At 43.1% G+C, this 25,359-nt stretch overlaps 1 protein-coding gene and 1 non-coding gene across 2 annotated transcripts in view; one reads left to right on the forward strand and one right to left on the reverse strand.

Moving 5' to 3' along the window:
- The window catches only part of LOC124719747, a 304,087-nt gene that overhangs the window by 204,115 nt on the left and 74,613 nt on the right, over nt 1-25,359 (reverse strand). The window lies entirely within an intron of this gene.
- On the forward strand, nt 24,067-24,138 carry Trnad-guc. Its single transcript has one exon. It is a non-coding gene; the product is annotated as a tRNA-Asp (tRNA).

Raw genomic sequence — 25,359 nt, forward strand, 5'->3', positions numbered from 1 at the left:
TGATGAAAGGCTAAAAAGTTTATCACTGACTATATTTTCGCGGTTGATGCACGGTAACTTCAGTGTCAAGCAAGACGCTTTAATTTATTACTTCTGTAGTACTAATTCTATTCGCAACAAATTATGTACACAGCATCTGCATACGTTCCTGAGTATGTCTCCATAACAGATGTGTATGGCAAACTAGCTTTCTTTAAATGGACCGAAAATAAAAAATCAAATAAAATTAACAACTAGGCTTTTTGTCTTCAACATACGGGTTTTACGTGCTTAACGTGAAATATTTAACAGAGTAACTCATTTGCAACGTAATAAGATGTTTGAAGATGTTTTGTATATGTGGGCTCAATTTTTTAATCAATCGGCCATGGAGAAGGTTGGGAAGAAGGCAAGGGCGTCACCAGGTACGCACACTAATACAAAATATGATGCGCCTAGAAGAAATTATGCGAATGGGACAGAATTCGGCAGATGTGATGTACATGTATACACAAACATACGACAGCAGTTTAATAATAATTTGGTGATTTATTCAAGAAAAAAAAAAAGTCGAGTGACTACGGCCTCCCGTCGGGTAGACCGTTCGCCGTGTGCAAGTCTTTCGATTTGATGCCCCTTCGGCGACTTGCGCGTCGATAGGGATGAAATAATGATGATTAAGACAACACAACACCCAGTCCCTGAGTGAAGAAAATCACCGACACAGCCGGGAATCGAACCCGGGCCTGGAGGATTGACATTCTGTCGCGCTGACCACTCTGTTACCGGGGACAGACATTTATTCGAGAGAAACATCTTCAGAAATTGAGCAAGTCCATAACGTATTGATCCACCCTTGGCCCTTAAGCAAGCAGTTATTCGGCTTAACATCGACTGATGAAGTTCTCGGGTATCCTCGTGCGGGAAACCGTGACAAGTTACGTCCAATTTGTAGTTTAGATCGTTAAAATCCTGAGATGTTTGAACGATCCTACCCATAGTCCTCAAACGTTTTCATCTTGGGAGAGATGCGGCGAACTTGTTGGCCCATGTATTGTTTGGCAAGCAGGAAGACGAGCAATAGAAACTCTCCTCGTATGTGGGTCACCATTATCGTGCTGAGTCCTTGATGACTTGCCATTAAGGGCAACAAAAGGGGGCCTAGAATATCGTCGACAACCGCTGTGCTATAAGGATGCCGCCGATGGCACCCAAAGCGGTCCTGCTACGAAATAAAATGGTACCGTAGATTATCACTCATGGTACAAGCTGCTACTCCAGGCGGGTGTAAAATGAATGCGCACAACGGAAAATAAGGAAAATGCTGATTTGGCCCTGTCTGGCTACCCCCTGAAGCAGATCTTAGGATCTCTTAATGCTCTTTATTACATATAAATTACAGCTTAAACATAAATGAATGATGAAGACAACTAATACTACTAAATGATAAACGTTGTTTCTGCTTATATATTTATTGTAGATTAAACAAAAAAGCTTTATATTACAAAATTTTCATTTCCTAAGTAAAATTACTAATCAACTGCCCAACTATGCCCCTTATTATGACTGCACGGTCTAATATCACTAACGCGAAATGACTGACATCATCTACGTACCAAACACTAGAAGGCACTACTTTCAAAGATGATCTATGGTGGTGTGGAACATTCATTGGAAATAAACTGATCCCAGCTATTTAGCTTTTATAGCCCTAATAAGCCGAAGCAATTTGCGATATCACCATCGAAGTGATGGCCTGCGACAATGGATCAACTCCAGCCACAAATAAACTCTTTCAAACACTAGGACGGCAGAAGGTGGTCCTCTGACTAATATACTCTAATACTGTCTTCTCCTGTGTTCTACAGACAAGAATCGCAAACTCCCAGCCCCAAGGACTGAGTTGAGATAAAGTCTCAACGTAAGTATAGGCAGAGGAAGTGCTCTCAATTATTGAACATTGCATACTCAACGACGACTTCCAACCTGGTGGTGAAGCCCAGAATCGTATAGTTTCGCAACAGTACAGTGCCTAACTGTTCTAGCTATAAATTCTCCTGAGAGCGAAAGCAGCAAGTCAATCTGTGCCAACAAAGTTGATACCGAGCGACCGTCACACACGGGCGCTCATAACGGAAGACCTCGCCTCTCCACTGCTGGCTTCCCACCAAGGCTCAGCTCGCCACCATCGTAATTCCGAAAACGAATCATATTCCCGAAACCACGGAATATTCTCCCTCTCTACAGAGTCTTCCTAACGCTGACCTACCATATTTTAGTCTTTCGTCGTCCAGCGCGGAAAGTTTGTGAGGAAAAACCTATACTTGTACAATGGTACGCTTCTGAGTAAAAATGCTTGGGAATAACCAAGCCTGCGTGGTTTCCGAGGTGACGCTTTGTTGTTCCTCTCAGGTCACGTCCAAGATTTTCGTAGTTTCCGAAGTATAATCCTTCCCGTCCGGCTACATTATCAGCCCGTCAGGACTCTATTGTGCTCCAGCAGTCAGGTGCTACGACGTCCATCCTGTGTTAGGACCAACACCTGTGTGGGCTTTCCACCCACAGCCTGATTTGTGCCTGCCGTTTCATTTCCAATGTCGTTCCAAGCTCTACTATTATGATAATACAGACACTCCGTCACCTTTCATGCAATAAGCATTAACAATTACACTCCTGGAAATTGAAATAAGAACACCGTGAATTCATTGTCCCAGGAAGGGGAAACTTTATTGACACATTCCTGGGGTCAGATACATCACATGATCACACTGACAGAACCACAGGCACATAGACACAGGCAACAGAGCATGCACAATGTCGGCACTAGTACAGTGTATATCCACCTTTCGCAGCAATGCAGGCTGCTATTCTCCCATGGAGACGATCGTAGAGATGCTGGATGTAGTCCTGTGGAACGGCTTGCCATGCCATTTCCACCTGGCGCCTCAGTTGGACCAGCGTTCGTGCTGGACGTGCAGACCGCGTGAGACGACGCTTCATCCAGTCCCAAACATGCTCAATGCGGGACAGATCCGGAGATCTTGCTGGCCAGGGTAGTTGACTTACACCTTCTAGAACACGTTGGGTGCGAAGGGATACATGCGGACGTGCATTGTCCTGTTGGAACAGCAAGTTCCCTTGCCGGTCTAGGAATGGTAGAACGATGGGTTCGATGACGGTTTGGATGTACCGTGCACTATTCAGTGTCCCCTCGACGATCACCAGTGGTGTACGGCCAGTGTAGGAGATCGCTCCCCACACCATGATGCCGGGTGTTGGCCCTGTGTGCCTCGGTCGTATGCAGTCCTGATTGTGGCGCTCACCTGCACGGCGCCAAACACGCATACGACCATCATTGGCACCAAGGCAGAAGCGACTCTCATCGCTGAAGACGACACGTCTCCATTCGTCCCTCCATTCACGCCTGTCGCGACACCACTGGAGGCGGGCTGCACGATGTTGGGGCGTGAGCGGAAGACGGCCTAACGGTGTGCGGGACCGTAGCCCAGCTTCATGGAGACGGTTGCGAATGGTCCTCGCCGATACCCCAGGAGCAACAGTGTCCCTAATTTGCTGGGAAGTGGCGGTGCGGTCCCCTACGGCACTGCGTAGGATCCTACGGTCTTGGCGTGCATCCGTGCGTCGCTGCGGTCCGGTCCCAGGTCGACGGGCACGTGCACCTTCCGCCGACCACTGGCGACAACATCGATGTACTGTGGAGACCTCACGCCCCACGTGTTGAGCAATTCGGCGGTACGTCCACCCGGCCTCCCGCATGCCCACTATACGCCCTCGCTCAAAGTCCGTCAGCTGCACATACGGTTCACGTCCACGCTGTCGCGGCATGCTACCAGTGTTAAAGACTGCGATGGAGCTCCGTATGCCACGGCAAACTGGCTGACACTGACGGCGGCGGTGCACAAATGCTGCGCAGCTAGCACCATTCGACGGCCAACACCGCGGTTCCTGGTGTGTCCGCTGTGCCGTGCGTGTGATCATTGCTTGTACAGCCCTCTCGCAGTGTCCGGAGCAAGTATGGTGGGTCTGACACACCGGTGTCAATGTGTTCTTTTTTCCATTTCCAGGAGTGTATTTACAAGGCGTACTTGACAGTGTCTGTCTCCTTTATACATTCATATATACGATGTACAATGTATCACATGACACCTAATTGTGTTTGTAGGTCATGACAAAGTATGTGGATGGGTGCTTGTAAGGTGCGAAATTATAGCCACCTTACAACGGTTGTCGGGCTGTGTGCTGGGCCATAGTCAGGTCGGTATCCCAGCATTCCCCGAGCTGTCTCCAGATGCGTCTTCACTGTTCATCGGCATTGAGTCCAAAGCTGAACTCGTCACTGAAGACAATCCTGCACCAGTCAATGAGATTCCTAATGAAGACATGCCTGAGACGCCCTGGACAACGATGGGGTACGAACCTGAGACTCGCCTGACGTAAGGCCCGACAGTCTGGAGTGATGGTATTGGGGTGCCATTTCACTTCACAGCAGGACATCTTTGGTTGTCACCTGAGGCAGCTTTAGGACGTGTCCCACGTGAGCGACAGAAGCGAGCGACAGCTTCAGGCGACAAAACACAACCGCAGGTGTAGTTACGGAAGTGCCCTAAGAGAGCGACACCTGTGTCGCTGCCTGTCTCTCGCTGCAACTGGCGACGTGTCAGAGTCTCGTCGCTGCAGTACGCGCGACACAGAGCGACAGCCACGCGTCTTCTCGGCAAAGCAGTGGGGTCGATGCGACGGCAGCTAGGAATTACTTAACATCCGACTTTAAGAAAACTATTCGGTGAAAAAATTTTATTCCTCTGCATCTTATAGCATGATATCTTTAAACGATGTTGTTGTTGTTGTTGTTGTTGTTGTTGTGGCCTTTAGCCCTGAGACTGGTTTGATGCAGCTCTCCATGCTACTCTATCCTGTGCAAGCTGCTTCATCTCCCAGTACTTACTGCAGTCTACATCCTTCTGAATCTGCTTAGTGTATTCATCTCTTGGTCTCCCTCTACGATTTTTACCCTCCACGCTGCCCTCCAATACTAAATTGGTGATCCCTTGACGCCTCAGAACATGTCCTACCAACCGATCCTATCTTCTAGTCAAGTTGTGCCACAAACTCCTCTTCTCCCCAATTCTATTCAATACCTCATCATTAGTTATGTGATCTATCCATCTAATCAACAGCATTCTTCTGTAGCACCACATTTCGAAAGCCTCTATTATCTTCTTGTCTAAACTATTTATCGTCCATGTTTCACTTCCATACATGGCTACACTCCATACAAATACTTTCAGAAATGACTTCCTGACACTTAAATCTATACTAGATGTTAACAAATTTCTCTTCTTCAGAAACGCTTTCCTTGCCATTGCTAGTCGACATTTTACATACTCTCTACTTCAACCATCATCAGTTATTTTGCACCCAAATAGCAAAAGTCCTTTAGTACTTTAAGTGTCTCATTTCCTAATCTAATTCCCTCAGCATCACCCGACTTAATTAGACTACATTCCATTATCCTCGTTTTGCTTTTGTTGATGTTCATCTTATATCCTCCCTTCAAGACACTACCCATTCCGTTCAACTGCTTTTCCAAGTCCTTTGCTGTCTCTGACAGAATTACAATGTCATCGGCAAACCTCAAGGTTTTTAATTCTTCTCCATGGATTTTAATACCTACTCCGAATTTTTCTTTTGTTTCCTTTACTGCTTGCTCAATACACAGATTGAATAACATCGGGGATATGCTACAAACCTGTCTCACGCCCTTCCCAACCACTCGACTCTTATAACTGCCATCTGGTTTCTGTACAAATTGTAAATAGCCTTTCGCTCCCTGCATTTTACCTCTGCCACCTTCAGAATTTGAAAGAGAGTATTCCAGTCAACATTGTCAAAAGCTTTCTCTAAGTCTACAAATGCTAGAAACGTAGGTTTGCCTTTCCTTAATCTTTCTTCTAAGATAAGTGGTAGGGTCATAAAGGTCGGGATTTATTTTCGTTATTCCTCATAGTTACTGTGCAGCACGAAATTGAGTACATGGCTGCACGAAATTTTTAAGAATTTGCACAGGTAAAATCACATTGCGTTGACTTTCCGTATAGTTGATTTAAGACCATTCATTATTGCGTATGAAATGTAACCAATATATCTAAATTGTATTTAAAGTTGAGGCCGGAATGATATCTCTTTTCATTCTTGAGACATTGGTTGCTATATCCGCGGACGGGTCGCTCGAGGTGTGTCCGAACCTTTCCTGCGCTTCGGGAATCAAGTGGTCGTATCTCATAAACTGTTCAAGATATCGAAACGACGAATTTTGGAAATGACGGCAAGCAGAAAGGGCTATTTTATCATATGATTAACACTCGACACGTTTCTGTAAACGCGTGAGCAGAGCCGTAAACAATACTCCCTATAAATTACAACATGAGATTTTGTCCAGATTTTCGTAGCGTAACAAAGGGAGAGAAACAGGTAAACAGGGTATCAAAGTGACCAGCATGAGGTCTAGTTTTGCATGAAAAAATTTTAACTGCTTGAAAGTAATCAGGGTAGTTAACGAAAACTTAATAGGCTGAGCAAAAATTGAAATATTTCACGAAAAGCTGCTGCCAACCTATGTAAATGAAGTGTCCAAAATTTCATCTGTTCAAGACCTAGCTATTTTGCACAAAAAGATGCAGTGGTGCGGTATTTAAATGTCGAAAAGGCTTCCATCGAATGAAGTACGTTAGGGAGGCAAAGGAGATGTCAGCAAGATCATGCTTTCTGAGTAAAACCTGAAATTATAAGATGAAAGAAATCAGTCAAATATTTTATGAAATGATTTGTGTAAAAGAAATAACTAGATGAGAGAAACGTTCTACATGTCTTTGAACGATGCTCGAAATTATGAACAGAAAATGAGGTGCACCAAACCTTTCCCTAATTTTTTTATTTCATACTGTTAGACAAATCATTACACAAAACGTTTGACTTTCTTCTCAAAAGTTTCGTAAACTTTACTTTTACATACTATTTAGAGTGGTTGAAAAGCATCGCCTTAACACTGAATGCTAATGAATTATGTTCGCAAGATCAAATATCAGTAAAGTTTTAAGGTTCATCGTCATTTATTAGGAATTATATGTGTGTGATATACTGGGATAGTTGTGAAAATCAAGTTCCTTGGCAAGACCTTAGAAGTATACCTAACGATGCAATGTAAACAGTATACATGTCCATTATTATTATCCGCGCTGTTACGCCGTGGTCGGTTGATGAATTTTGTCTCGATTCCCAAAGTTTCGTCCCCGTCTGCGGAGGGCATCTTCAAGGGGGTCCGTAGTTCGATGGAAGGTCCAACACACCCACTGGCTCGCTACTGACTGCCGCTAAATTCCGTGTCCGCGCGCTCCCACGCCGCGGCGTGACGTCACGTGTTTTGAAAACGTCAGTGCAATTGGCCGCTGTCCGCTGCCATCACCCAGTGGTGGACGGGTGGTACACATCTTCTTCTACACCGGCATCCATATAGCGTTTAATTTCACATCCTCCTCCTTTGGACTGAAATTATTAGGGTGTTTAGCGATTTCGATTGCCTCCCTGTAGAGCCCTTCGTAATATCCGCTTGTGGCCGCTAGTACTTGCGTCTCCTCGAAACGAATATGGTGGTTCCCCGGCTGGAAAGCATGCTCCGCAACAGCTGATCGTTCCGTTTCCCCTCTTCTACAATTGCCCTTGTGCTCTTCCAAACGTTTTGAAACCGTTCTTTTAGTGGTACCGACATAAACATCTCCACAGCTGCACACTCCAGCTTTTTCCAATGGTTTGCGAGCGTCCTTGGCAGGCTTAAGGTATTCCTGTATCTTCCTCGTGGGCTTGTAAATTACGGTAATATTCCGCTTCGTCAAGATCCTCCCTATTCTTTCCGTTAGATTTTTAACAAACGGCAGGAAAACCTTAGATTTTGCAGTAGCCTGTACGTCACTATGATTCCTGCGTGGCTGTCTCAACGCACGTTTTATTTCGGCGGACAGCGGCCAACTGCACTGACGTTTTTAAAACACGTGACGTCACGCCGCGGCGTGGGAGCGCGCGGACACGGAATTTAGCGGCAGTCAGTAGCGAGCCAGTGGGTGTGTTGGACCTTCCATCGAACTACGGACCCCCTTGAAGATGCCCTCCGCAGACGGGGACGAAACTTTGGGAATCGAGACAAAATTCATCAACCGACCACGGCATAACAGCCCGGATAACCAGAATGGACATGACATTTCCAACCGTGAAAGTCTACATTTTAGTATCAAACAGTATACATAAAACTTAGTTCACAGACTTGTAACTGAGTCAGTAAAAACATAATAACAGGCCGAGTTCGAACGCAGGACCTTTTCCTAACACGTAATTACGAACTGTAAACGCTAACCCTACACCACAGCTAACTTATCTTTACTGATATCAATCTGTATACTTATGTTTGTATTTAACATAGTTAGTCATGTAGTTGTCATTCCTCCGCATTTATTGGCTGTTAAAAGTTCTTGATCATGTAAAAAAAACATTTGTATTTAATTTATTGATGAGATAGTCGAATGCTCCTCTGCTGATTCACGTGTATTCGAAGAATTTGTCTGGCGATCTTCGTAACTGATATTTATGAAATTCTCCATGGAGATTCTTCCCTTTGCAAATTTCATGCACAGCACGCCTTTTCGCTTTGTTTTCTTAAGTAAACCTAATTCTGTAGCCTTACTCTCCAGCTGCAGTATTCCACAGTTTAGGGACGCCGTTTTATAGCAGCAGCTGGTTGGCTCTAACAAGGGTACCTCCCCATCGCACCCCCGTCGGATTTAGTTATAAGTTGGCACAGTGGATAGCCCTTGAAAAACTGAACACCGAACACTCGAGAAAACAGGAAGAAGTTGTGTGGAACTATTAAAAAATAATCAGAATATACAAACTGCGTAGTCCATATGCAAGATAGGCAACATCTAGGATATTAAGAGCTCAGGAGCGCCGTGGTCCCGTGGTTAGCGTGAGCAGCTGTGGAACGAGAGGTCCGTGGTTAAGTCTTTCCTCCAGTGAAAATATTACTTTTTTATTTTCGCAAAGTTATGATCTGTCCGTTCGTTCATTGACGTCGCTGTTCACAGTAATAAGTTTAGTGTCTGTGTTTTGCGACCGCACCGCAAAACCGTGCGATTAGCAGACGAAAGGACGTGCCTCTCCAATGGGAACCGAAAACATTTGATCGCAAGGTCATAGGTCAACGGATTCCTCCACAGGAAAACACGTCTGATATATTCTATACGACACTGGTGACGGCACGTGCGTCACATGACAGGAATATGTTGTCGACCCACCTAACTTGTACACTTAGCGAATGGGTAAAAAGATTTTTCTACCTTGCCTGATTTAGGTTTTCTTGTGGATGTGATAATCACTCCCAAGAAAGTGATGAAAACATAAGAGTTTGTCAGATAATAACTCTCTGAAAATAAAAATTTAAAATTTTCATCCGAGGGAAGACTTGAGCGAAGGACCTCTCGCTCCGCAGTTGCTCAGGCTAACCACGGGACCACGGCGCTCTTCAGCTTATACACTCCTGGAAATGGAAAAAAGAACACATTGACACCGGTGTGTCCGGACACTGCGAGAGGGCTGTACAAGCAATGATCACACGCACGGCACAGCGGACACACCAGGAACCGCGGTGTTAGCCGTCGAATGGCGCTAGCTGCGCAGCATTTGTGCACCGCCGCCGTCAGTGTCAGCCAGTTTGCCGTGGCATACGGAGCTCCATCGCAGTCTTTAACACTGGTAGCATGCCGCGACAGCTTGGACGTGAACCGTATGTGCAGTTGACGGACTTTGAGCGAGGGCGTATAGTGGGCATGCGGGAGGCCGGGTGGACGTACCGCCGAATTGCTCAACACGTGGGGCGTGACGTCTCCACAGTACATCGATGTTGTCGCCAGTGGTCGGCGGAAGGTGCACGTGCCCGTCGACCTGGGACCGAACCGCAGCGACGCACGGATGCACGCCAAGACCGTAGGATCCTACGCAGTGCCGTAGGGGACCGCACCGCCACTTCCCAGCAAATTAGGGACACTGTTGCTCCTGGGGTATCGGCGAGGACCATTCGCAACCGTCTCCATGAAGCTGGGCTACGGTCCCGCACACCGTTAGGCCGTCTTCCGCTCACGCCCCAACATCGTGCAGCCCGCCTCCAGTGGTGTCGCGACAGGCGTGAATGGAGGGACGAATGGAGACGTGTCGTCTTCAGCGATGAGAGTCGCTTCTGCCTTGGTGCCAATGATGGTCGTATGCGTGTTTGGCGCCGTGCAGGTGAGCGCCACAATCAGGACTGCATACGACCGAGGCACACAGGGCCAACACCCGGCATCATGGTGTGGGGAGCGATCTCCTACACTGGCCGTACACCACTGGTGATCGTCGAGGGGACACTGAATAGTGCACGGTACATCCAAACCGTCATCGAACCCATCGTTCTACCATTCCTAGACCGGCAAGGGAACTTGCTGTTCCAACAGGACAATGCACGTCCGCATGTATCCCGTGCCACCCAACGTGCTCTAGAAGGTGTAAGTCAACTACCCTGGCCAGCAAGATCTCCGGATCTGTCCCCCATTGAGCATGTTTGGGACTGGATGAAGCGTCGTCTCACGCGGTCTGCACGTCCAGCACGAACGCTGGTCCAACTGAGGCGCCAGGTGGAAATGGCATGGCAAGCCGTTCCACAGGACTACATCCAGCATCTCTACGATCGTCTCCATGGGAGAATAGCAGCCTGCATTGCTGCGAAATTTGGATATACACTGTACTAGTGCCGAAATTGTGCATGCTCTGTTGCCTGTGTCTATGTGCCTGTGGTTCTGTCAGTGTGATCATGTGATGTATCTGACCCCAGGAATGTGTCAATAAAGTTTCCCCTTCCTGGGACAATGAATTCACGGTGTTCTTATTTCAATTTCCAGGAGTGTATTATCCTTGATGTTACCTATCTCGTCATGGACTACTCAATTTGTATATTTTGCTTATTTTTTTCGTAGTTCCAGACAACTTCTTCCTGTTTTCTCGATCGATCTGTGTTCAGTTTTTCAAGGCCTATCCACTGTGCCAACTTATAACTAAATCTGATGGGGGTGCGATGGGGAGGTCCCCCTGTAAGCAGCCATCTTGTAGCGCGACGTGGTCGCTCGGACGCAGGACACCCGAGCTTTACGCCCGATGCTGCTGCTTCTTATCGGTGGAGTGTCGCGTATCCAGAAGTCGCTCGCTTCTATCGCTCACGTAGGACACGGCCTTATGGCAAAGTGGTACGTCGACGATATTCTACGGGCCGTTTTGTGCTTGCTATGGCAAGCCATCCTGGGCCTAAATTTCAGTAAGATAAGGCTCATTCACACACAGCGAGAGATCCTACTGCCTGTCTTCTTACTTGGCAAACCCCACCTTCGCCAGCGAGGTCGCCGGATCTGTCCCCAGTTGAGAACGTTTGGGCAGTGGCCCTCCGAACAGCTCAGGATTTTGAACATCTAACGCGCCAATTGGACAAAACTGGGCACAGTAGCCATCAGAAGGACATACAACAACTCTATCAATCAATGCCAAGCTGAATAAATGCTTCCATAAGGGCCAGAGGTGGAGCAACGTGTTACTGACTTGCTCAATTTGTGAAGCTCTTTCTCTTAAATAAATCATCCAGTTTCTCTGAAACTGTAATCATTTGTTGGTCTACACATGTATCCTCATCTACAGATTTCCGTACTATTCGGATAATTACTTTGTGGTGCATCTTTTATTTTTACTTAGAGTGTACAAAAAATACGTTAATATAGGGACAATAATAGTTCGTTGTATCTGCGCTTAGTAAGTCGCTTTAGCGCAACTCCAAAAAACTGCGATTCACAAGGGGAGGCCGCCAATTGTGAAATTCAGATTCGATTCATACTGCGCATAATAAAAGCTCATGGCCAGAGGTGTAATGTGGCAAAGCACCAAGATGCACTTCTCAGCCGTTGTCGAGAAAATCGACAGTTAAAAGAAACCGTTGCGATGAAATACTTTCTACGATTAATACTTATTCTACAGCGTTTGAATTACAAAAAACCAATAATAATGAAAAAAAAAGTTGCATGGCGCGGGATTCGATTCAAATATATATATATATATATATTTGAATTACAAAAAACTAATAATAAAAAGAAAATTGCATGGCGCGGGATTCGATCCGGCGACCTTCAGATTATGAACCCGAGCGCTTACCGCTGCGCCAGGACGCTCTGGAAAATAATTAATCGTAGACAGTATTTCACCGCAACGCTTTCTTTTAACTGTCGATTTTCTCGACAACGGCTGAGAAGTGCATCTTGGTGCTTTGCCACATTACACATCTGGCCATGAGCTTTTATTATGCGCAGTATGAATCGGATCTGAATTTCATAATTGGCGGCCTCCCCTTGTCAGTAAAACGCAGCATTTGACAAGCATGCGTCCGAAATTTTCAGAAGTACATGTGTCACGAAACAATTTTAAAATCTACCTAAAGAATATTTTCCAAAAACAGAAATAATGTCTGATGGGATAGCGCAGGCCGGCCGCGGTGGTCTAGCGGTTCTAGGCGCTCAGTCCGGAGCCGCGCGACTGCTACGGTCGCAGGTTCGAATCCTGCCTCGGGCATGGATGTGTGGGATGCCCTTAGGTTAGTTAGGTTTAAGTAGTTCTAAGTTCTAGGGGACTGATGACTTCAGAAGTTAAGTCCCATAGTGCTCAGAGCCATATGAACCATTTTTTTTTTTTTTTTTTTGATACCGCAGTCACTGGTTATACAATGTTTGGTTACAATCCGTCTTGATTGCAAAAATGTTTATTCACATTCAATATTAAAATTTACACCTAGGTTAAACAGCTTCTTCTGATGTCTGTTTAGAGTTAGTTCTCCCTCCCTGTCAATTCTGTTTTCAATCTCTCCGAATACGTGTGTGAACTGTAGTGGAGATAGAATGTTACCTAGAATCAAGTGAAGATTAAAATATTCTCTACTTAACTTATGTTTCGTTGTATATGCTTCTCGAATTTGAGTTTTAACCCATAATACTTCACTTTCACGTTTTGCTATTTGTGCCACGTCAGGCTTCGGGATGCATTACGAAGCTCTTACGTATTAGGAAAAAGATAATGAAAGAAAACTTGAAAATAAAATTTAACAAAACATGCTTAGATGCAGGGGTTACTTCTAATTACGCAAAAGTAAAAAATCAGGAAAATGTCAAACGTAGCACAAATAGTGAAATGTAAAGTGAAGTATTATCGGTTAAAACTCAGATTCGAGAAGCATATAAAACGAAAGATAAGTTAAATAGAGAAGCTTCTAATTTTCATTTGATTCTAGGTTTACATTTTATCTCCACTACACACACGTATTCGGAGGGATTGAAAACAAAGTTGACAGACATCTGAAGAAGCTTTTTAACCTAGGTGTAAATTTCAATACTGATAATGAAACGGCGCGTATGTGAATAAACATTTTTGCAATCAATATGGATTACAAGTAACATTGCGTAAAGAAAGTGTTATTTTGCACGATATGAAATTGTAGTGTACGCCTACCATTGCCAGTGTCTCACTCAGCAACACAGTTGTGAAGACAGGTCTGCAGACTATGGCCATGGGAGCATCGAAATGGCGGAATGTGCTCTTTCTTGGAGGCGCTTCCGTCCACATTCGTTTTATTTTCATGTTTTTTCTGTGTGATGGGTCTTTCCCCGTGTGCCTCGCGTTGCTCAACCCGCTGTGGTTTGCCGGCTTTACCTGTGGGCTCAGAAACCGTGCTGGGTTTGTAGTCGGCAGGGGGGAGGGGGGGAACAGGGCGTCTTTATGTGGCTGGACTGCGCTCTGCAGTCGGTCAGACCACAGACCCACTCACGTGAGCGACAAACACTGGCAAGCTTCCGATGTCAGGCGTGTCTTGTAATTTCTGGAAACTGCTGCCATTTTCGAGACTCCAATTTTTCGTTGTACTTTATTCCTTCAAATTTAGCTAAGGAACTTGCAAAGTTCTATCTTAATAAACAACTGCAAAAGATGATATTAGCTTAAACTGCTTGGGATTCGCTGATGATCTTGCTCTCCTAGCCAACACCGTTCAAGAAGCCAGACAACAAGTGAAATCACTACAAGAAATAGCAGAGAAAGTAGGCCTTAGAATATCATTTGAAAAAACGGAGATTATGCTAACTGATCCACCACTTGCAAACAAAATTACAATAGGAGAACAGGAAATCAAAATAATAACATGCAACCTAAATGAGAAGCCATCATGGCAGAATAGAATTAAAAAACTAAACTACGCAAAGTACATTACCAAAACTACATACAACAAAAAAAAGCCTATCTATAGATGCAAAATTAAAACACTCTAAAACAAGTTACACAACCAGAAATAACGTATGCAGCTGAAACTATCTTCAAAACAACTAATACAGCAGAAATTGACAGAATACTAAAAATAAAAAGAAGAATAATTAGGGCATGTATAAATAAACCGTATAAAATAAATGGACATTGGAGAATAGCATCAAATGAAACAGTATATAACAAAATAGAACCAGTCATGAGCACGATCAGGAAGAAACGTATCTCATTCTTTGGACATCTGATGGGAACTCCAGAAAACGGAATTTGTAAAAAAATAATACAAAAATTGTGGAATAGCAAGAGCGACATTAAATGGACCACAGAAATTAAGGAAGATACAAAAACTCCAAATTACAGTAGATGACATAAAAAACAAGACAGAGAAAACCAGAATACTGCAAGACCCGCAAACCAGACTACAAATGAAAATCAATAAAAGGAGTACAGGAAGAGTGGTGTCAGATGAAGAAAGAAAGAAAATATCTGAAAGAATGAAGAAATATTGGGCGGACAGAAGAGCAAAACACCTTTCATATAAGAATAGATTCTAATAATTATATTACCTAAATATCATATTACGTTATTGTTGAGCCAAATTGTATCCCTGTGTAACAACTTGTTTACAACTTTGTATTTTTGACTAGAGTGGTCCAATGAAGGCCATAAAATAAATAATAATAATAATAATAATAAAAACAAACACGCTTTTGCCTATTATTTTTAGAGTGAAGGGTGGAAGGGATGGTCGAGTCTCAATAGTCCGTCAGTAGCCCTGTAACTGCATACTCTCACTGTCCCCACCCTCTTGTTGCCCAATGCTGAACTTGGTGATGTTTGGAGCAAGTTAGTAATTTTGGCGGCTGGTCACATTTTCACAGCACTTGCCACACTGACATAGTGACACGCTGCAGCGAGTGACAGGAACAGTCGAATTTTAATAATCAGTTCTGTTAATAATAAAAATACTCATCATTTTTGTTGCTCTTCTTTATTGTCTGTTGGGGGCTAGTTGTTCTCTTCGGTGGTTCATCTTTCTATAATTGTCTAGAGCATGATCGGGTCACTACTTAAATAACAATGTGAAATATGGTGGATCTTCTGCAGAATTACACATACATTTTGAGTCATTTCACTTCATAAAACAAGTCAATAAAAGAATCATAGCTCGTTTTCCATCATCGCACTTCAGACTCGATCAACCAACTACTCTAAAGAACAATATTTTCTTCTAACAACTTATAGCAAAGCAATTACTATCATTTATCGATCTCTTTATGCAAAATAATCTTTGGGAAATACATTTCATAAATAAAATACAATTACTTGTCTATCTACCGGGTGATCAAAAAGTCAGTATAAATTTGAAAACTGAATAAATCACGGAATAATGTAGATAGAGAGGTACAAATTGACACACATACTTGGAATGACATGGGGTTTTATTAGAACCAAAAAATACAAAAGTTTAAAAAATGTCCGACAGATGGCGATTCATCTGATCAGAATAGCAATAATTAGCATAACAAAGTAAGACAAAGCAAAAACGATGTTCTTTACAGGAATTGCTCAATATGTCCACCATCATTCCTCAACAATAGCTTTACAGGAATTGCTCAATATGCCCACCATCATTCCTCAACAATAGCTGTAGTCGAGGAATAATGTTGTGAACAGCACTATAAAGCATGTCCGGAGTTATGGTGAGGCACTGGCATCGGATGTTGCCTTTCAGCATCCCTAGAGATGTCGGTCGATCACGATACACTTGCGACTTCAGGTAACCCCAAAGCCAATAATCGCACGGACTGAGGTCTGGGGACCTGGGAGGCCAAGCGTGACGAAAGTGGCGGCTGAGAACACGATCATCACCAAACGACGCGCGCAAGAGATCTTTCACGCGTCTAGCAATATGGGGTGGTTCTAATAAAACCCTATGTCATTCCATGCATGTGTGTCAATTTTTACCTCTCTATCGACATTATTCCGTGGTTTAATAAGTTTTCAAATTTATACTGAGTTTTTGATCACCCGGTATTTTGAGAAGTGCATAACCGTCGTTGTGAATAAATTACATATTTATAAACATTGACTTATAAACGTTTTTGCATAACTTCTCATGGTTGGGATTCACATTCATATAATATTTCTTAAAAAAACTTCATAGTCGCCGTTGACTGCATAAAATACTTATTATTACGATTGCAATTTCTGCCTTAGGGCCATTTTCAAGTAACACTGCAAAAGTTACATTCTGTCAGAATATAAGACTATCTGACATGAGTACATTGCCAGTTCAGTACATGTATAACAGCATTTTTCAATGTAATAAGTGTCGTACTCATAGGATCTTGTGGGACTCTCAGAGTCGAAATGTTGCATTTTGACGACATGTACTCACGTCAGACAGTCTTTGTATAGGTTTTTAGTAGTGGCTTTTCTATTTTTGTGTCTTCACCGCGCTATCGTTCACTTTTTATGGTCTAGGTTCGGACAGTATAGTTATCTCACTATGACGCGTTTTTTTACGATATCCCTTTTTAGGGTAGAAATTAAACGTTAGCAATTCCGTATTGGAAATATGAATACTGTTCAAGATTATTTCGCATGGTTGTTCATCATCACATAGGTACTCCGCAAGCCACCGTGCGGTGCGTGGCGGAGGGTACCCTGTACCAATACTAGTCATTTCCTTGCCTGTTCCACTCGCAAACAGACCAAGAGTTAAAAATAAATTCGTGACTTCATGTCAGAAAGATGACAGTTCGTAGTAGTAGACGGAAAGTCGTCGAGTAAAATGGAAATAATATCCGGCGTTCCCCAAGGAAGTATTATAGGCCCTGTATTGTTCCTGATCTATACTAACGACATAGGAGACAATCTGAGTGTCTGTCTTAGATTCTTTGCAGATGATACTGTCATTTACCGCCTTGTAAAGAAATCAGATGATCAGAACGACTTGCAAAATGATTTAGATAAGATTTCTGTATGGTGCGAAACGTGGCAATTGACTCTGAATAAAGAAAAGTGTGAGGTTATTCACATGAGTACTAAAATAAATCCGCTAAATTTAGATTACGCGATAAGTCTCACATATCTGCTGTAAATTCAACTAATTACTTAGGGATTACAATAATAGTGTGGTCTGTGTTTACATGTAATGCCCTGGGTCCCCTTGTGCAACTGAACCTAGAAATGGTTATGTTCGGTTGTTTGGAGAACTGCGTTCATGGACTTCATGTCCTCAAACAACGATGGAATTTTCGTGGATGACAATGCACCATTTCACTGTGCCACAATTGTTAGTGATCGGTTTGAAGAACATTCTGGGCAGGTCGAGCGAATAATATGACCACCCAGATCATCGGACATGAACGCCATCGAACATTTGTGAGACAAAATCGAGAGGTCAGTTCGTGCACAAATACTGCACCAGCAACACTTTCGCAGTTACGGACGGCTATAGATATAGCATATCTCACTACTTCTGCAGGGGACTTCCAACGACTTGAGTCCATGCCACGACCAGTTGCTGCACTTCGCCCAGCAAAACGACGTCCGACACTCTATATTAGGAGGTATAGCATGACTTTGTCACATCAGTGGATACAGAGAAGTCACAGCAGTAGAAACTGTATCGAAATGCTTGAACACCTGCTGTCGATCGACGCTTGGTGTGGTAAGTGACAATTGACTCTCATACACAAATGTACACTACTGACCATTAAAATTGCTACAGCAAGAAGAAATGCAGATGATAAACGGGTATTCATTCGAGAACTATATTACACTAGAACTAACATGTGATTACATTTTCACGCAATTAGGATGCATAGATCCTGGGAAATCAGTACCAAGAACAACCACCTATGGCCGTAATAACGGCCTTGATACGCCTGGGCATTGAGTCAAACAGAGCTTGGTTGGCGTGTACAGGTACAGCTGCCCATGCAGCTTCAACACAGTTCATCGAGAGTTGTGACTGGCGTATTGTGCACGAGCCAGTTGCTCGGTCACCATTGAGACGTTTTTAATTGGTGAGAGATCTGGAAAATGTGTTGGTCACGGTAGCAGTCGGACATTTTCTGCATCCAGAAAGACCCGTGCAGGACCTGCAACATGCGGTCGTGCATTATCCTGCTGAAATGTAGGGTTTCGCAGTGACCGAATGAAGGGTAGAGCCACGGGTCGTTACACATCTGAAATGTAACGTCCACTGTCCAAAGTGCCGTCAATGCGAACAAGAGGTGTCCGAGACGTGTAACCAATGGCACCCCATACCATCACGCAGGGTGATACGCCAGTGTGGCGACAACAAATACAAGCTTCCAATGTGCGTTCACCGCGATGTCGCCAAACACGGAGGCGACTATGATGATCTGTAGACAGAACCTGGATTCATCCGAAAAAAATGACGTTTTGCCATTTGTGCGCCCAGGTTCGTCGTCGAGTACACCATCGCAGGCGCTCCTGTCTGTGATGCCGCGTCAAGGGTAACCGCAGCCACGGTCTCCGAGCTGATAGTCCGTGCTGCTACAAACGTCGCCGAACTGTTAGTGCAGATGGTTGTTGTCTTGCAAACGTCCCCATCTGTTGACTCAGCGATCGAGACGTGGCTGCACGATCCGTTATAGCCGTGCGGATAAGATGCCTTTCATCTCGACTGCTAGTGATACGAGGCCGTTGGGACCCAGCACGGCGTTCCGTATTACCCTCCTGAACCCACCGATTTCATATTCTGCTAGCAGTCATTGGATCTCGACCAACGCGAGTATCAATGTCGCGATACGATAAACCGCAATCGCGATAGGCTACAATCCGACCTTTATCAAAGTCGGAAACGTGATGGCACGCATTTCTCGTCCTTACACGACGCATCACAACAACGTTTCACCAGGCAACGCCGGCCAACTGCTGTTTGGGTTAGAGAAATCGGTTGGAAACTTTCCTCATGTCAGCACGTTGTAGGTGTCGGCACTGGCGCCAACCTTGTGTGAATGCTGTGAAAAGCTAATCATTTACATATCACAGCATCTTTTTCCTGTCGGTTAAATTTCGCGTCTGTAGCACGTCATCTTCGTGGTGTAGTAATTTTAATGGCTAGTAGAGTAACTTATTGCGAATGCATAGACAGAAAGAGCTCATAGTGTGACTACAAATCTGCAGAACAATCACGGGAAGCATTTACTTCCACAAAATATCTACGAGTATGCGTACAGAGAGATCTGAAGTGAAACGACCACATAAAATTAATCGCAAGTAAGGCAGATGCCAGACTGATATTCATCGGAAGAATCCTTACGATATGTGGTCCGTCAACAAAGCAAGCAGGTTACTAAACACCCGTTCGACCAATACTTGAATCTTGCTCAATCATTACAGCATCCCTACCAGATATGACTGATAGAGGGAATAGAGAAGATCCAAAGAATAGCACGTCTCTGGAGATGTTCATCAAACTCTAGTGGCAGACACTACCGGAGTGGCATTCTGCATCACGTTATTGTCTACGGTTAAAGTTTCGACAGCGTACATTCTAGAAGCGTCAACCTATACATCGCTTCCTCCTACACGTATCTTGCGAAAAAAAAGTCGAGATTCGACCCCACACGGAGGTTTATCAGGAATCGTTCTTCCCCCAACTATACGCGACTGGAACAGGAAAATATTCTGATTTATTGATCCATTTTCATCTACAGCTGCACAATGTGCAAGATATATTTGAATTTTTATGTTAATATTAACAGTTTTTCGTATAATATACCTTTGTACATGAGAAAGAAAACTGGCGTTCTACGGATAGGAGCATGGAATGTCAGGTCCCTTAATCGAGCAGGTAGGTTAGAAAATTTGAAAAGGGAAATGGATAGGTTAAAGTTAGATATAGTGGGAATTAGTGAAGTTCGGTGGCAGGTGAAACAAGACTTCTGGTCAGGTGACTACAGGGTTATAAACACAAAGTCAAATAGGGGTAATGCAGGAGTAGGTTTAATAATGAATAGGAAAATAGGAACGCAGGTAAGCTACTACAAACAGCTTAGTGAACGCATTATTGTGGCCAAGATAGATACAAAGCCCACACCTACTACAGTAGTACGAGTTTATATGCCAACTAGCTCTGCAGATGACGAAGAAATTGAAGAAATGTATGATGAAATAAAAGAAATTATTCAGATAGTGAAGGGAGACGAAAATTTAATAGTCATGGGTGACTGGAATTCGAGTGTAGGAAAAGGGAGAGAAGGAAACGTAGTAGGTGAATATGGATTGGGGCTAAGAAATGAAAGAGGAAGCCGCCTGGTAGAATTTTGCACAGAGCACAACTTAATCATAGCTAACACTTGGTTTAAGAATCATGATAGAAGGTTGTATACATGGAAGAACTCTGGAGATACTAAAAGGTATCAGATGGATTATATAATGGTAAGACAGTGATTTAGGAACCAGGTTTTAAATTGTAAGACATTTCCAGGGGCAGATGCGGACTCTGACCACAATCTATTGGTTATGACCTGTAGATTAAAACTGAAGAAACTGCAAAATGGTGTGAATTTAAGGAGATGGGACCTGGATAAACTGAAAGAACCAGAGGTTGTACAGAGTTTCAGGGATAGCATAAGGGAACAATTGACAGGAATGGGGGAAAGAAATACAGTAGAAGAAGAATGGGTAGCTTTGAGGGATGAAGTAGTGAAGGCAGCAGAGGATCAAGTAGGTAAAAAGACGAGGGCTAGTAGAAATCCTTGGGTAACAGAAGAAATATTGAATTTAATTGATGAAAGGAGAAAATATAAAAATGCAGTAAATGAAGCAGACAAAAAGGAATACAAACGTCTCAAAAATGAGATCGACAGGAAGTGCAAAATGGCTAAGCAGGGATGGCTAGAGGACAAATGTAAGGATGTAGAGGCTTATCTCACTAGGGGTAAGATAGATACTGCCTACAGGAAAATTAAAGAGACCTTTGGAGATAAGAGAACCACTTGTATGAACATCAAGAGCTCAGATGGAAACCCAGTTCTAAGCAAAGAAGGGAAAGCAGAAAGGTGGAAGGACTATATAGAGGGTCTATACAAGGGCGATGTACTTGAGGACAATATTATGGAAATGGAAGAGGATGTAGATGAAGATGAAATGGGAGATACGATACAGCGTGAAGAGTTTGACAGAGCACTGAAAGACCTGAGTCGAAACAAGGCCCCCGGAGTAGACAACATTCCATTGGAACTACTGACGGCCTTGGGAGAGCCAGTCCTGACAAAACTCTACCATCTGGTGAGCAAGATGTATGAAACAGGCGAAATACCTTCAGACTTCAAGAAGAATATAATAATTCCAATCCCAAAGAAAGCAGGTGTTGACAGATGTGAGAATTACCGAACAATCAGTTTAATAAGCCACAGCTGCAAAATACTAACACGAATTCTTTACAGACGAATGGATAAACTAGTAGAAGCCATCCTCGGGGAAGATCAGTTTGGATTCCGTAGAAATACTGGAACACGTGAGGCAATACTGACCTTACGACTTATCTTAGAAGAAAGATTAAGTTAAGGCAAACCTACGTTTCTAGCATTTGTAGACTTAGAGAAAGATTTTGACAATGTTGACTGGAATACTCTCTTTCAAATTCTAAAGGTGGCAGGGGTAAAATACAGGGAGCGAAAGGCTATTTACAATTTGTACAGAAACCAGATGGCAGTTATAAGAGTCGAGGGACATGAAAGGGAAGCAGTGGTTGGGAAGGGAGTAAGACAGGGTTGTAGCCTCTCCCCGATGTTATTCAATCTGTATATTGAGCAAGCAGTAAAGGAAACAAAAGAAAAATTCGGAGTAGGTATTAAAATCCATGGAGAAGAAATAAAAACTTTGAGGTTCGCCGATGACATTGTAATTCTGTCAGAGACAGCAAAGGACTTGGAAGAGTAGTTGAACGGAATGGATGGTGTCTTGAAAAGAGGATATAAGATGAACATCAACAAAAGTAAAACGAGGATAATGGAATGTAGTCGAATTAAGTCGGGTGATGTTGAGGGTATTAGATTAGGAAATGAGACACTTAAAGTACTAAAGGACTTTTGCTATTTGGGGAGCAAAATAACTGATGATGGTCGAAGTAGGGAGGATATAAAATGTAGACTGGCAATGGCAAGGAAAGCGTTTCTGAAGAAGAGAAATTTGTTAACATCTAGTATAGATTTAAGTGTCAGGAAGTCGTTTCTGAAAGTATTTGTATGGAGTGTAGCCATGTATGGAAGTGAAACATGGACAGTTAATAGTTTGGACAAGAAAAGAATAGAAGCTTTCGAAATGTGGTGCTACAGAAGAATGCTGAAGATTAGATGGGTAGATCACATAACTAATGAGGAGGTACTGAATAGGATTGGGGAGAAGAGGAGTTTGTGGCACAACTTGACCAGAAGAAGGGATCGGTTGGTAGGACATGTTCTGAGGCATCAAGGGATCACCAATTTAGTATTGGAGGGCAGCGTGGAGGGTAAAAATCGTAGGGGGAGACCAAGAGATGAATACACTAAGCAGATTCAGAAGGATGTAGGTTGCAGTAGGTACTGGGAGATGAAGAAGCTTGCACAGGATAGAGTAGCATGGAGAGCTGCATCAAACCAGTCTCAGGACTGAAGACCACAACAACAACAACTACACCTTTGTACATAATAACACACTTTAATATATCAATTAATGATGAATACTTAAATAAATGTTGTTACGCTATATACACAGAGATAAAATTCAAATGTTCTTCTGAATGAGACTACATTGGGTTAACATAGAAAAATTTAGTTTTGTAGGTATTCATTTACAGTGTAAAAGCAGTGACAACCAAGTACGACTTCAATTTAGATTTGAAATGACCAATGTTTTGTATGTGTTTGATGGTATCTGGTAAGGCATTGTATAGTTTGATACTTGGATGGATAAGGCCGTTTTGAAATAACTTTGTGTTGGCACTTTGAACATGTAGATCCAATTTTTGTCTTGTATCATAGCTTTGTATTGTGTGATTTTGAGTGATGAGTGGTCTTTTTGTATGTAAGTTTTGCTTTTAATACATTATATTTTCAAGTATATATATATGCAAGGAAGTGGCAGGATCATCCTTTTTTGAAGCAATGGTCTACATGATTTGCGATTATCTATCCCTTCCGTTATTCTTATAATTTTTTTTTAATTTTGAATGTTTTGATGGCATCTCCAGAATTTCCCCAGGGCATAATCCCATACCGGAGTTGACAGTGTACAACCGCATAATATACACACTGAAGGGTGTTTTAGCTGATACAATTTTTTAACGTATTTAACACACAATGAGAACTACTTACTTTTTTGTTCATTTGCTTAATATGTACTTTCCATTTCGAGTTGTCTTGTAGATGAAGTCCAAGAAATTTGGTACAGGCTGTTTTGGCAATTGTCTGTGTGCCACACACAGCGAGAGGCTTGCGGAGTATGGATGTAGATTAACGAATCATTTCTTTATATGCAGGCAGATGTGTACAGTCGTGATTCACAATAAAATCTCTGCGCTGCAGTACCAAACAGCCACTACTAAAAAGAAAATGACACAACGTAAGGCATCAGAGCAGTTCCGAACGCTGTGAAGTGTAGAGAAAGCGACGTCCCTACACTCCGTCCTCGGTAGTATAGTGGTCAGTATCCCCGCCTGTCACGCGGGAGACCGGGGTTCGATTCCCCGCCGGGGAGACGCGATTTTTATATCGCAAAACTCCCTCCAATGTTGCAGGTATGGCCCGAAAAATCATAAACTTTCTCTTCAAGGAATCCACTTGCCGCACAGTCTTAAAAATTGCTTAACCTTCCAAAGTGGCAATCGAATTCCTTTTCCCATTACGCCATTATATCTTAATCTGGCCATCCTCATTTAGATTATATGTGCTTTCTCTAAATTGTTTGCTATTTTAAGGCCACTGCCGAGTACCTATGCCTTTAATTATATAAGTACCTGCAAATTGTATAGGTTAAAAACCGTCCTTTGCAACTGTAATGAAAGTCTTACTAAGGCCTAATGCGTTTCGCTTTATTCCAAAGCATATTCAGTGGTCACCGAGACAATATGCTTTTTTCCCCCTCTTCGGATCATGAATAGTTCGCATACTTTAGCTCATCATTATAAACAGTATTAATTCTTATCATTGCTGATGGTTTTTCCTGGTTTACCACTTTCTCTCCGTTCTTCCCCATATGTGTGTTACGTTTAACCACACAGCACTTTCACTAACACTAAATATATTCATGTTTTCGCGTTTTGAAGAACCGCTGTCATATCGCCATTCCGTTTGTTTTATTTTGCTATTGCGGGATGCGTTCGTCTTTTGTTTGTTTAGTTTGTGGTTGAAAAGTCTGCAATTGCTCTCTCTCTCTCTCTCTCTCTCTCTCTCTCTCTCTGTGTGTGTGTGTGTGTGTGTGTGTGTGTGTAAAGGGAGCTAACATGTCCTAAGTACTGTGTGTGAAAATTATTGCTGTACTATGATAGAGTTGTGGCTGATCTAGGGTGAGGAAATTGCCAGGTTGTCACATGATTTTTATTCCTTGTTTCAGGCTGGTTCCTAGTCTGTGTGTCATAGCATACCAAAAATGTATAAAAAAGATAGAGCACAATGACATGTACCAAAAATATGTCATTTACAAACTCCAGTGCAACAGCTGTGATACTCCACACTGCGGGCAGACAGGCAGGACTTTCGAAGTAAGGTAGGTATAAGAAACACAAAAGTGGATGGAAATATGGCACCAGCCATTCAACATTTGCAGAACACCTCCAGCAAGAAAACCACCACTCTACCGCAATAGAAACACACGTGAAAATAGTGAGATTCAGGAACAAGAAACATCTCCCAAACCCAGTGCTTTTTTTAAAAAAAAAGTTTGAGGGTACTCCGACATTGGATATAATGTAGCGAAAAT

The sequence above is a fragment of the Schistocerca piceifrons genome, chromosome 11, assembly GCF_021461385.2.
Source record: "Schistocerca piceifrons isolate TAMUIC-IGC-003096 chromosome 11, iqSchPice1.1, whole genome shotgun sequence".
Lineage (NCBI taxonomy): Eukaryota > Metazoa > Arthropoda > Insecta > Orthoptera > Acrididae > Schistocerca > Schistocerca piceifrons.